The sequence below is a fragment of the Gopherus flavomarginatus genome, chromosome 5, assembly GCF_025201925.1.
Source record: "Gopherus flavomarginatus isolate rGopFla2 chromosome 5, rGopFla2.mat.asm, whole genome shotgun sequence".
Taxonomy (NCBI): Eukaryota; Metazoa; Chordata; order Testudines; family Testudinidae; genus Gopherus; species Gopherus flavomarginatus.
In genome coordinates, this window is record NC_066621.1 from 9,251,395 (window position 1) to 9,263,106 (window position 11,712).

The following is an 11,712-nucleotide window of genomic DNA, read 5'->3' on the forward strand; positions in this document are numbered from 1 at the left end:
CTATCATGGTGCACGTGTGAAATGTGCTCCAAGGAGAAAGGCAACTCTATGATTACATTTTAACATATCTTCCTTCATACACCTCAGTCACACTGTCAGTCTTGCTGGGAGGGAAAGAGACAAGCGGCTATATAAACCCAAAGCACAGTCCAGTCCTGGGTGGTCAACACTCTTTGAATGGAAATGCTTGTGTGTTGTAATGTCTTTCCTTAGCGGGAATCTAGCATACACTTTCCAGGTGAGTCCCTTTGTCTAATCTAGATGGGTTGACTAGTCTGCACCCCACCCCAACAGCCTCATGCTGCTGCTAACAGATCAACCCTAAGGAGCATCATCCAGGTTACGACCCTCTATTGCAGAGGCAGCAACCAAATCTTGCTCACTTCTTCAGCCATTCATCCTTGCAGGACAATGCTTAGCCTCCAGTGACAGCTGCCATCCAGCTTCCCAGCCTCTCCTCACTAACTGTCCCTGCTGCATCCTTTACTGTCTTTCAACTCAGACTTCTTGCTCCCCATTCGTCCTAACTACCTCTTGGCCCCAGTTAGACATTGACCGAGCCATGACTTTAGCAGTGCCTCTGCAAGCCTTACGAATCTGGGCTAAGATCAGGCCACTAAGATTACATATCTGTAATGTGGCCAGGTGATTTTTAACCCTGAATTCCTGGAGGGAACAGGATACATCACCTTCAGTATGGTTTTTAATTATAGTTGATGCAAAAATCTTGTGCCACGTTCTGCTGTCTCATCACATACCCTGTGGGAATGTGGCAAGACATTACCTGTCTAGGCAAGTCTAGTTTTACCTAGGCTCAAGCAGACCAGATGTGAGCAGACAAAGTACTTAAGGAACAATTCCCATTTACCAGAAGAGCTTTTGAAATCAGCTCCCCAAACTCCCTCTCCTCATGTGAAAACAAGCGTTAAGAGGATAGGATGCATTCTGCATTGTAAGACATTAAGAGGAGGGGTCAGTGTTTCACTGGATGGCAAAGACATTGTAATCCTTTTGTGGAGATAAGTGGCTTATTGAAAATGTTGGAGAAAGTACTGTATGTGGTGCAGACCAACAGAGAAACAGACATGTATGTTATAAATAAGAAGTAATTTGAACAAAGACGGAGGACAACCAGCACTACAAAGGGAACAGCTGTGCCTAGATATGAGATAGTATCAGAGGGGTCGCCGTGTTAGTCTGGATCTGTAAAAGCAGCAAAGAATCCTGTGGCACCTTATAGACTAACAGACGTTTTGGAGCATGAGCTTTCATGGGTGAATACCCACTTCGTCAGATGCATTCACCCATGAAAGCTCATGCTCCAAAACGTCTTGTTAGTCTATAAGGTGCCATAGGACTCTCTGCTAGATATGAGATAATATCTCTGTCTCTAGCCTTGCAGTTGTTACTTGCTCACTAAAAATATTTTTGGTGGACAGGTATCAGTGATCATTGCAAAGGGCAGGAAAGTAACCTGACAACCTTGCAAGGCTGTGAAGCAAAGAGTTGAGTTGTTGAGCACTGCTCAGAAGGGTCTGGAGACTTCACAAGGCTGATAGGCTTGTGTTGGAAATACAAAATTAACCCCTCTTGGGAGGCCGACAGGCAGGTGATATGCACTAGGGACCAGTTTTAGTCCCTGCCCTGAGTACAAGTGGCTGGCCTGGGTTATGAACATCTCCCCTTCCCTGGCTGTGGTGTAGCAGTAGAGCTACTCCTCCAACATTAGTGCTAGGGAAGACTGGGAAATCCTAACCTCCCATTCTTTCAGGGGTCATAAATGGTGGACCTGTACACGACTGCTGCACACTCCAATAATGGTCAACCCTCTATGGAATAATGTACAGGAAGCTAGCTCCCAGAATGTGTCTGTATTCAAATCCCCCTGCACCCAGAATGGTGATGGGGAAGGAAGGATGGAATTTGGCTTCTAACATTCTGCCTTTAAATTTAACAGATTCCTGTTCTAAATTTTATATTCTGGGAAAAATAAGCTCCCCAGGGCAATTCTTTCTTTTTCAAGAAATGGAAGCCCACTAAAATCAGAGCTGTGAAATTTAGGTTTGGAAAAAAAAATTAAAACCAACTTAAAGCCAAAGTTTGGGATACTTAGGTCCCCCTGTGCTGCCTGGGACTTCTCTCTCCCGGACAAGTTAAATTCTCAGATATTTCAAACCAGGGCCGCCCAGAGGACTGGGGTCTTCGGCGGCAGGGGGCCCCTGCTTCAGCGGTAATTCGGCGGTGGGGGGATCCGCTCCGGGATCCACTGTCGGAGTGCCCTGAAGACCCACGGCGGGGCCCCCCACCGCCGAATTACCGCCAAAGTGGGACCCACCACTGAAGTGCAGCCGGCTCTTCGGTGGCGGGGGATCCCTGCCGCGGGTCTTTGGGGCACTTCAGCGGCAGGTCCTGGAGTGGAAGGACCCCCCTGCCACCAAATTACCACCGAAGACCTGGCTGCACTTCGGCGGCGGGTGCCGCTTCGGTGGCAATTTGGCTGCAGGGGGTCCTTCCGCCCCAGAGAGGAAGGACCCCCACTGCCGAAGACCGGGAGTGGAAGAAGCTCTGGGGGCCCAGGCCCTGCAAGAGTTTTCTGGGGCCTCGGAGCGAGTGAAGCACCTCGCTTCAGGGGCCCCGAAAAACTCTCGTGGGAGCCCCTGCAGGGTCAGGAACAAATTGCCCCACTTGCCCCCCTTCTGGGCAGCCCTGTTTCAAACTGTTGTAAATAACTTGATTGTTTTCACGGCTAGAGTGGCCACTGGATAATCCCTGCTAGAAAAAAGCTGGATCCAAACACCTAATCGCCAGAACTGAAATTCACAGCTGTTTAGAGGGCCAGCAGGAGGCCTGCACACAACTTATGTCCTCAAAATAAAGCTGGAGTGGTGCCAGGCCTCAGGTTAGGCCTCAGCACAAGGGTGCATTTCACCCTTAAATGTATTAAAAAGCCCCAGTAAGAGATAAATAAGGACACTCACTAACTGTTTGAAGATGATCAGAGAATTCCCAGGGCAACACAGGCATGTCAGGGAGTCTTTGTAAGCTGTTCCTAGGGTTGCTAAGAAAGAGAATTTATTTTCCTTATTTAAAAAAAAATGCCCATATAGGGGAAAAGGCTCCCTCTATGCAGCCCAAGGCAAACACAAGCACTGCAGCATATCTCAAAGGATGTCCTTGGCAAATCAAATATTCATGTCATCTTGCTTCTCCGTGTGTGTTTTTATTACTAACAGATTTTCAGCTGATAACATACCACGTAATAAATTATTTAACCGAAGTTACTAACTTCTACTGCTTAATTTTTCCATTACACTAACATACTTCTGATGTTTATGAACAGAGTACTTCAGCCTTCCTCTGCATTTGGGTTGCTGCCTGCTAAAAGGAAGCTCTGTTGTCTCTAGGAGGCAGAGGTGGGACTAACCCAGATCAGAGTGTGGTGCAGTTGATAATCTGCCCTTTCGGCTTCTTGCTTGGAATGAAAATGACAGAAGTTCTCTCTCTCCAGGAGCTTATTAGCCCCTAGTACAAATGGAAGATAAACAATGAAGAGCCATACAGACCAGTGATTAGAGGCAGGACTCCCAGGTCCGATTCCCAGTTCACCCAACTTTTATGTAGATTTGGTCTGTTTTCACTGTGAACCACTGGTGCAGGGACTGCTTAGGGGTTAAACTACCAAGCATGTTTCTGGCACTACATTAATAGTGCCACCACCACCACAATAATAAATCCCTCCTTCTGTCTCCTGATATGTGCCATGAGAATAGCAATTATCTTTGTACCTCACAGGAGGGTTGTGATGCTTAATTAACTCATGTCTTTAAATGCATTGTGCTCTCAAAGAGCAATGTATTTAATTCAAATGTGAGTGAATCATTACTCCTAGGTGTCCTGTGGAACAGGGACTGGCCCATCATGTCCTGCAGGTCCTCAGCTGGTGCTAACGTGCACTGCAGGAAAGAAGGGGGCTCCTGGAATGCACTAAAAGCACTTTGCTGACATAGGCAGACCAGGAGCAGAAGCATGGTAGGGTTTAACCATGGGGCCAGAGCATTCCTATTCATCTGGCTGCACCTCTCGGTTGCTGTGTGACCTTGGGCAGGTCCCTTCACTTCTCTGTGCTTGTTTCCCCTCCCACCCTTCACCCGTCTTGTCTAAGACTGTAAACCCTTCAGGGCAGGGACTGGTTTTTCCTGTGTGGTGTCAGCATCCTGCAGCACTTAGCACAACAGGGCCCTGATCTTGACTGCGGCCTCTCAGTGCTACAGCAACAGAAACCCAGTGAGAAACTCTCCCTTGAACACACAAGAGACAGCCTTGAGCAGCGCTGCTGTGAGGCAGCAAAGCTGTGTCAGTGCCAAAGAGCTTCTGAATGCCAGGCTGGTGTGAGGCCTCATGCAAACCATGAATGTGTAGTTCTACTCTTCTAGAATCACACAGGGCTAAAGCTACAGTGGCCCCTTGAAGATGGTGGTACACACAGCTGATCCAAGGCCCCAGGCAGGGCCGGCCTTAGGATTTATGGTGCCCTAGGCGAGATTATTAAACTGGTGCCCCTGTGCCTGATCTGCTCTTAGCAACACAAACATAAGCTTACAGTATTGGAAAACTTGCCACATTCACGTTATTAAAACCAGTTTAACTTAATTAAGCACACTGTAATGCTGATGGACTAGCACTAAAGAAGCAGCACTATAGAAAAAATTCTGATGACAGAATGATGCAAATTTTTTTTTAATTTATCAAAATTTTATTGGAAATTTATATGAAGAGGTATTGAAACAAAGATTTGTTTTTAATTAAAAGCAATCTTTCTGGCTTTTTTGGCTGCAAAATCAGGAATAATGTCATCGTATGACAAAGACAAAGTCGTGTCTTGTTCGATTGCAAGAATAGCAAGACCAGTTAAGCGTTCCTGACTCATTGTAGAGCGGAAATAGTTTTTAATGAGCTTTAGTTTTGAGAAACTCCGTTCTCTTGACGCTACTGTTAAAGGAATTGTCAGTAGAATACGAGTGGCAATGTACACATTAGGATATATGTCAACAAGTTTGCGGGTATGAATAAACTGTACAATGTCCATCACCGATTTTGCATGTGGCAACATTGATGACAGTGTACTCAATTCTTCGTACAGTTCAAGTCCATTTAAATCAAAACTATCACCGTGCTTCAGGAGGCTCTCTAGGTTCTTGCACTGTCATTAGTTGCTCTTGTTTTCCTATTTCGTTGAATTTAGTTATGTCATACAAAAATCCAAACTGTTCATGGTGTACTTGCAAGGTATTAAACCTTTCATCAACAGCAGATACTGCTTTATCCATCACAACATTAAAAAATTCAACCTCAAATTTCTTTTCTGGATCGTCTATGGGCATGATCTGCTGTACAGATTCTTCACAAAGAAGTGTCCCTGGTCTTTTTAACTCATATTAACTATGTATTTACTTTATGAAAGTTGGAGAAAACATTGTGAAAACGTAAAACATTGGCTGCCCAACTTCTGGGCTGGCAAAAGTTATACTGACTCACAGGGAAAAAAAAAAGCAGGAGAATCTTAGTACAACATATGGTCACTCTATACCAGGGGTCGGGTCGGCAACCTTTCAGAAGTGGTGTGCCAAGTTCACTGTAATTTAAGGTTTCTCGTGCCAGTAATACATTTTAATGTTTGTAGAAGGTTTCTCTCTATGTCTATATTATATAAATAAACTATTGTTATTATCTGAGGTCTTGGCCACCGGTTCTGCTCAGGCCACTGCCAGCTGAGTAAATGAAACCCCAAACCGGCAGTGGGCTGGTGGTTGGAACCCTAGACAAGGATCCCAGGCCCTGCTCAGCCCGCTGCTGGTCTGGGGTTCTGACCACCAACTCCTGCCAGCCAGGATCCCGGCCGCCAACCCCCCCTCAGCTTGCTACCAGCCTGGGATTCTGCTCACCCAGGCTGGCAGGAGGCAGAGTGGGGCTGGCGGCTGAGCTCCTGACTGGCAAAGGGCCGGCAGCCGGAACCCTGGAGTAGCAGTAGGCTGAGTGCTGCTGGCACCCCAGACTGGCAGCAGACTGAGCCACTCAACCCCCCATCGGCCCTGCTCAGCCCGCCACCAGCCCACTCAGCCCGCTGCCGGCTGAGTGAATGGAACCCCAGGCTGACAGCAGGTTGAGTGGTTCAGCTGGCCTGCTCAGCCCACTGCCAGCCTGGGGTTCCTTGGGGGTCCCCAGGCCAGCAGCAGGTGCTGAGTGGGGCCGATGGCTGGTATCCCAGCTGGCAATAGGGCAGCAGCCGGAACCCCAGAGCAGTGATGGGCTGAGCCGCTCAGCCTGCTGCTGCATACCATCAAAAATCAGCTCACCTGCCACCTTTGACACGTGTGCCGTAGGTTGCCGACCCCTGCTTTATACACTAGTAAGGAGATGAGCATATTACAGTTGTTGGAGGGCTCTTATCAGGAGTAACAGGCTATAGGAAAGTCAGTCAACATTTTTTGTTTCTCTGATGAAAACTGGCCCACTCCCTGCCTCAAACCAAACCTGTCACTAATAATTGTCAACAACTTAATTTTCTGTTTTTGGCTAAGATATTGATTTTTTTTTAAATAATATTGAAATTGGATTCAGGATTGTTAGCAAGAATTTTTGGCAAACAAAGTTGTTAAATGACAATCTAAATGGCAACACAGTACTGCTTTCATGCTTGGCTCACCCCCCAGCCCGCTGGTCCAACAGCTGCAGTAGAGGAGGAGATAGGTGGAAAACTGCAGGACCCCAAAATCCACCTCTTGGGGTGCAGAGTGGCAACAGCAGCAGCAAACCCTCAGGTCCAATCACACGCCAATGGGCACCACCACCAGCCTTATGGACCATGGTAAAGTTAGCACAGCATCTGATCTCAGACAGGTCACCCATGGAGCCACAGCAGCTCATCCTGCCCTATGCAGCTCCCCCCGGATGAGATGGATAGCTGGCAGCTGCCAGCCCGGGGGAGAGGCGCTCCCCAGCTAGGGTGGCCAGATCCAGATGTCCTGATTTTATAGGGCCAGTCCCGATATTTGGGGCTTTGTCTTATATAGGCACCAATTACCCCCACCTAGAGTGACCAGACAGAAAGTGTGTAAAATCAGGACAGGGATGGGGGGGGTGGCGGGGTAAAAGGAGCCTATATAAGAAAAAGAACCCAAAATTGGGACTGTCCCTATAAAATAGGGATATCTGCTCAGCCTACCCCAATCCCGATTTTTCACACATCTGGCTAACCCCAGCCAAGCCCTGTGTGACATTCCAATTCTGGCTGCCTGCCCAGGAAGTGAGTTACTTTCACTTTCATTCCTCAGCAGGCAGGCAGCCTCCCCTCCCCCCACCTACCCCCAGCACCTCACCCAACCCAGCCCTGACGGAGGGGAGGGAGGAGAGAGAGAGGGGTGCTCCTGGGGAGGAGGGAGAAAGGAGGGGGTGCTCCGTGGGGCAGGGGGGAGAAGAATGGATGTTATGGGAGACAACAAAGGATACTGGTTCCAGAGCCACAGCCTCACCTGACCTCAGCCGGGGGGAAAGAGTCACACTCACAGGTGAGCTCCTTTCCCAACCCCCACCCCCTCCCCTTCCCAGAGACCCCAGCAGCCAATCCCGTCCCTCAGACTGTGCTGCATTCGTCTCTCTCTAGGACCCAGCAGCCCTGCTTCTACACTGTCTGGGCTGCCTGCAGAGTGGTGCCCCCAGGCAGTGTGAGGCCCTACGCAGCTGCCTATTCTGCCTATGCCTAAGGACGGCCCTGGCCCCAGGTATTATTCTACCCCAGGAAGATCAAGGTCAGAGGTACTCTTGGAACTCTCTAGCTATGGGGTTCTCAAACGGGGGGGTCGGGACCCCTCGGGGGGTCACAAGGTTATTACTTGGGGCGTCATGAGCTGTCAGCCTCCATCCCAAACCCCACTTTGCCTCCAGCATTTATAATGGTGTTAAATATGTAAAGAAGTGTTTTTAATTTAAAAGGATTGCTATGTGAAAGGGGTTACCAGTACAAACGTTTGAGAACCACTGCTCTAGATAGCATGTTTGGTAGCCCTCCCGAAGCAGTAGCTGGAAAGGACATAAGAATGGCTCTACTGGGTCAGACCAAAGGTCCATCTAGCCCAGTATCCTGTCTACTGACAGTGGCCAATGCCAGGTACCCCAAAGGGAATGAAAAGAACAGGTGGTCAATCAAGTGATCCATTCCCCATCGCCCTTTCCTAGCTTCTGGCAAACAGAGGCTAGGGCCACCATCCCTCATCTATGGACCTATCCTCCGTAAATGTATCTAGTTCTTTTTTGAACCCTGTTATGGTCTTGGCCTTCACAATATCCTCTGGCAAGGAGTTCCACAGGTTGACTGTGCGTTGTGTGAAGAAATACTTCCTTTTATTTGATTTAAACCTGCTGCCTATTAATTTCATTTGGTGACCCCTAGTTCTTGCGTTATGAGTAGTAGTAAACAACACTTCCTTATCTATTTTTTCTACACCAGTCATGATTTTATAGACCTCAATCATATCTCCCCTTAGGAGAGACAAGGGCTGCTCTTTACTCATAGAAAAGAAACCAAATGGAATGAGAGATCCAATTGCTAACCTCAGGAGACTAGACTCATGTCTTTCCACTTAGGGTTTCTGGTAATAGAGCTCTTTACCACCCCTAGGTGCTTTGAAAATATTTACCCACCCTCAGCCCTGTGAAACAAGCAGGTTTCATCACTCCCATTTTGCAGACAGGACAACTAAAGTGCAGAGAGGTGCAGTGACTTGTGTCGGGCAGTCCAGTGAATCAGGGAGCATGCCAGGATGGTAAGCACCAGTCCTGCACTTAGACCATCAGCTCCTCCTATCACTCGCTATCGGCCAGGGACAACAACAATTTGGTGCATGTGGAGATGGTGAAGTACATGCCTAACCTGCCAGCTACAGGAGAAAGCCCTGGCCATTAACTGAACCCCTGGGGCCATGGAATGAGCCAGCTGCCCCTAGCACCCCCCCCCCACACCTTGCTTCATTACCATGGGCGGGTCCCGAGAGGTAAAAGGTTTCCAATCTGTCACCTCTAGCTGTGCAAATTGTATCTTAGGCAGCTCACCCTTCCAACTCTGCTTGGATTTTGTAGGAAGTTTTTAAACTCAGCAGTAACTCTGCGGTGGAAACTATAGCTGTAACAAACATTTAAATTACACCAGCCATCTCCACCCGCTCAGAGCTCAATACCAAAGTCTGCGTCAGACACCAACCTTCTGCAGGGAATCCAGCTGAGTCACAGGCAGCCTGGCCCTGCCTTGTTCTGAATCCATGCAGCATTTCAGTCCACAGCACAGGAACCCACTCTCCATACATGTCCCTGCCCCACCACAGTTTCCAGCACCCCATTTTTCCATTCTTTTGCTTTAAAGAGGCACTTGCAACATTTTTCCCTCCTCTGGAAGGGAAACCCTATTGTTGTTAAAAGTATATCTGCACCATTCTAGTGATGTCAAATGGTGATGGGGCATAAGCAACACACTGCATTCTGCAGCTCTCGAATATGAGGACAACCTGTTTTTCCCCTCAAAGTAGAGCATGGATGGTTCTGAGGCCTGCAGTCAACAGTCCAGAAAGTGTGCCTGATAGATTTAACTGACAGTTTCCTCTGACTAGTGTGTGGCTATGGGGCCAACTGGATGAGCAGTTCAGCATCAGGTAATTATACCAAGCACAGACTGCGACATGGGTGGGTTGCCCTCCTTTCCGAGTGCCACTGAAATATCAAACTGTAGTGATAATATTCTAAAGCTATTGCCTATATCAGAGCTTACTCCTTTTAGAACGCTTGCTTATTGAATGCTGCACAGGGATTCCTATGCATAAGCTCTGTAGCTGGTGCTAACAATTGCTCATGCTGTGGCCATTCTAACTCGGACTTCAGAGTGTCTCTGGACACTTTCAAATTCTGATTCAGTCCTGTGTCATTTTCAGAAGCTTTGAAATGAAAAACAAACAGTGACTTACATTCCTGCGTTATCTTTCATTTGAAAGGATCCCAGAGTGCTTTACAAGCTGCACAGAATGATCACTCACCCGTCACTGAATTGCAGCTTCCTTTGGGTTAGCACACAGCTGCCATTCTGGAATGTGATTGCTTGGAATTAACAATGGATTGTTCATTCTGCAATGTCAGAGCGAAAAGTCACCGAGTGGAACAAGAACCTTTATTGATAAGATTGCAATATCGCTGCTACCTGTAACAAAGATGTCAATCTTCATTTGCTCCCTGCACAGGTCATGCAGGTGAATGAACTTCTTGTGTGTTCACAAATTCTGAACGGAGGTTGTAGTACTTTGTTAATTCTATTCCAGGCAATGTGGCTCCTACAGACTGAGAATTTATCACTTAGGAAGATGACACATGGAGTGGGGCAAAAACATGTTGGAAACTTGTTTAAAAAAACAAATAAAAGATCACCCACAACCCACACACTAGTGGAAAAAAGGCAGATTTGGCAACACAAACATTTTGCAAATCCATATTGGTTTTGCTGAATTGTTCATTTCAAAAACAATCAAAAATCTAAATGTTTAATGTTGACATTTTCAAAACATTATTTTTCAGTTTGAAATTACTTTTCTGAAACTTTCATTTTATTTTAAAAAAATATAAAAACATTAAAAAATGATCAAAATAAAAATGTAGCTTGACCCAAAGTGACCTTAAGTCACCAACATTTTTCATTTATGGTCCAACCCAAACAGATTCTCTCCAACTTTTAAAAGTTGCCAACTAACTGACAAATCCATTATTTGCACAGCTTAATCCACACCACCAGGCTTGGCTGGCAATAATATGTCAGGTCCTTTTGTATATGGGCCCAAATTGCTGGTTATGACCATGCTACGGAAATGTACTATTCTTGACATGACACAGAGACACACCCTGTGCAAAGAACATAAGCAGCACATTTATATTTTTACATACCTTTTTATACTTATAGTAAAGCTGCCAACTTTGCTGCAGCCACCATTGCTGAGAACAAAATGTTAAATCCTGCTAGCAGCTCTGCATGACAAGCCTGTGGGTCAGGCTGAAAGGAATTGCTTGGTTAACGTGGAATGTCATAGCAGAAGCTGTAAAAAAAAAGAAATTGCAAAGACTCTAGCTGCAAGGTGGGAATCTGCTGCTGTTCCAGAGGGTCTGATCCAGCTCAGAGCTGAGCACTTTCCTGCATTTTCCACTCCCTTGGCACCTTACAAGGCCCAAGTGATAGAGCTGCCCTTTTAAAAGATGACACTCATATGGGAGGGAGATTAGCCCAACAGTATATGGAGGATGTGATTGGCGGGGGGGGGGGTGCTAATTCTAAACCAGTGCTTATCTGAAGACAGCCTTAATGCTTAGCTGCTTATTAAAGACCTATCAAGACAAAAGTTAAACAGGCCATTAAGCAGCACTCCAGTGGATTAACGTCAGGCTGTCTCCCTTATGTTGTAGGTTTTCAAAATTCCTTTGAAGTTTGTGAATTAGAAAATCACTTTCCAAGCCATATAACTTTGAGGCTTAGATGTTTCCTAGCAGCTTTGTGGTAGAGGAACAGCTGACTAATCCGTTAGGATTTAATGAGGTTAACTAACACACACAGTTTTGTATGGGCACTGTAGGTGGTATTTTGGTGAATAACATGAACAACAACAAACAGAGCGCTACAGAGATCAGTCAGAG

General features: G+C 46.8%; 1 long non-coding RNA gene across 2 annotated transcripts; it reads left to right on the top strand.

The window, feature by feature from the left end:
- The first annotated feature begins 7,259 nt into the window (after window positions 1-7,259).
- LOC127051736 (uncharacterized) lies at window positions 7,260-10,497 on the top strand. Of its 2 annotated transcripts, none has more exons than XR_007774578.1 (3): window positions 7,260-7,565; window positions 9,576-9,698; window positions 9,975-10,497. It is a non-coding gene; the product is annotated as an uncharacterized LOC127051736 (long non-coding RNA). The 2 variants fall into 2 exon arrangements; XR_007774577.1 differs by having other exon boundaries at window positions 10,035-10,497.
- The last annotated feature ends 1,215 nt before the right edge of the window (window positions 10,498-11,712 follow it).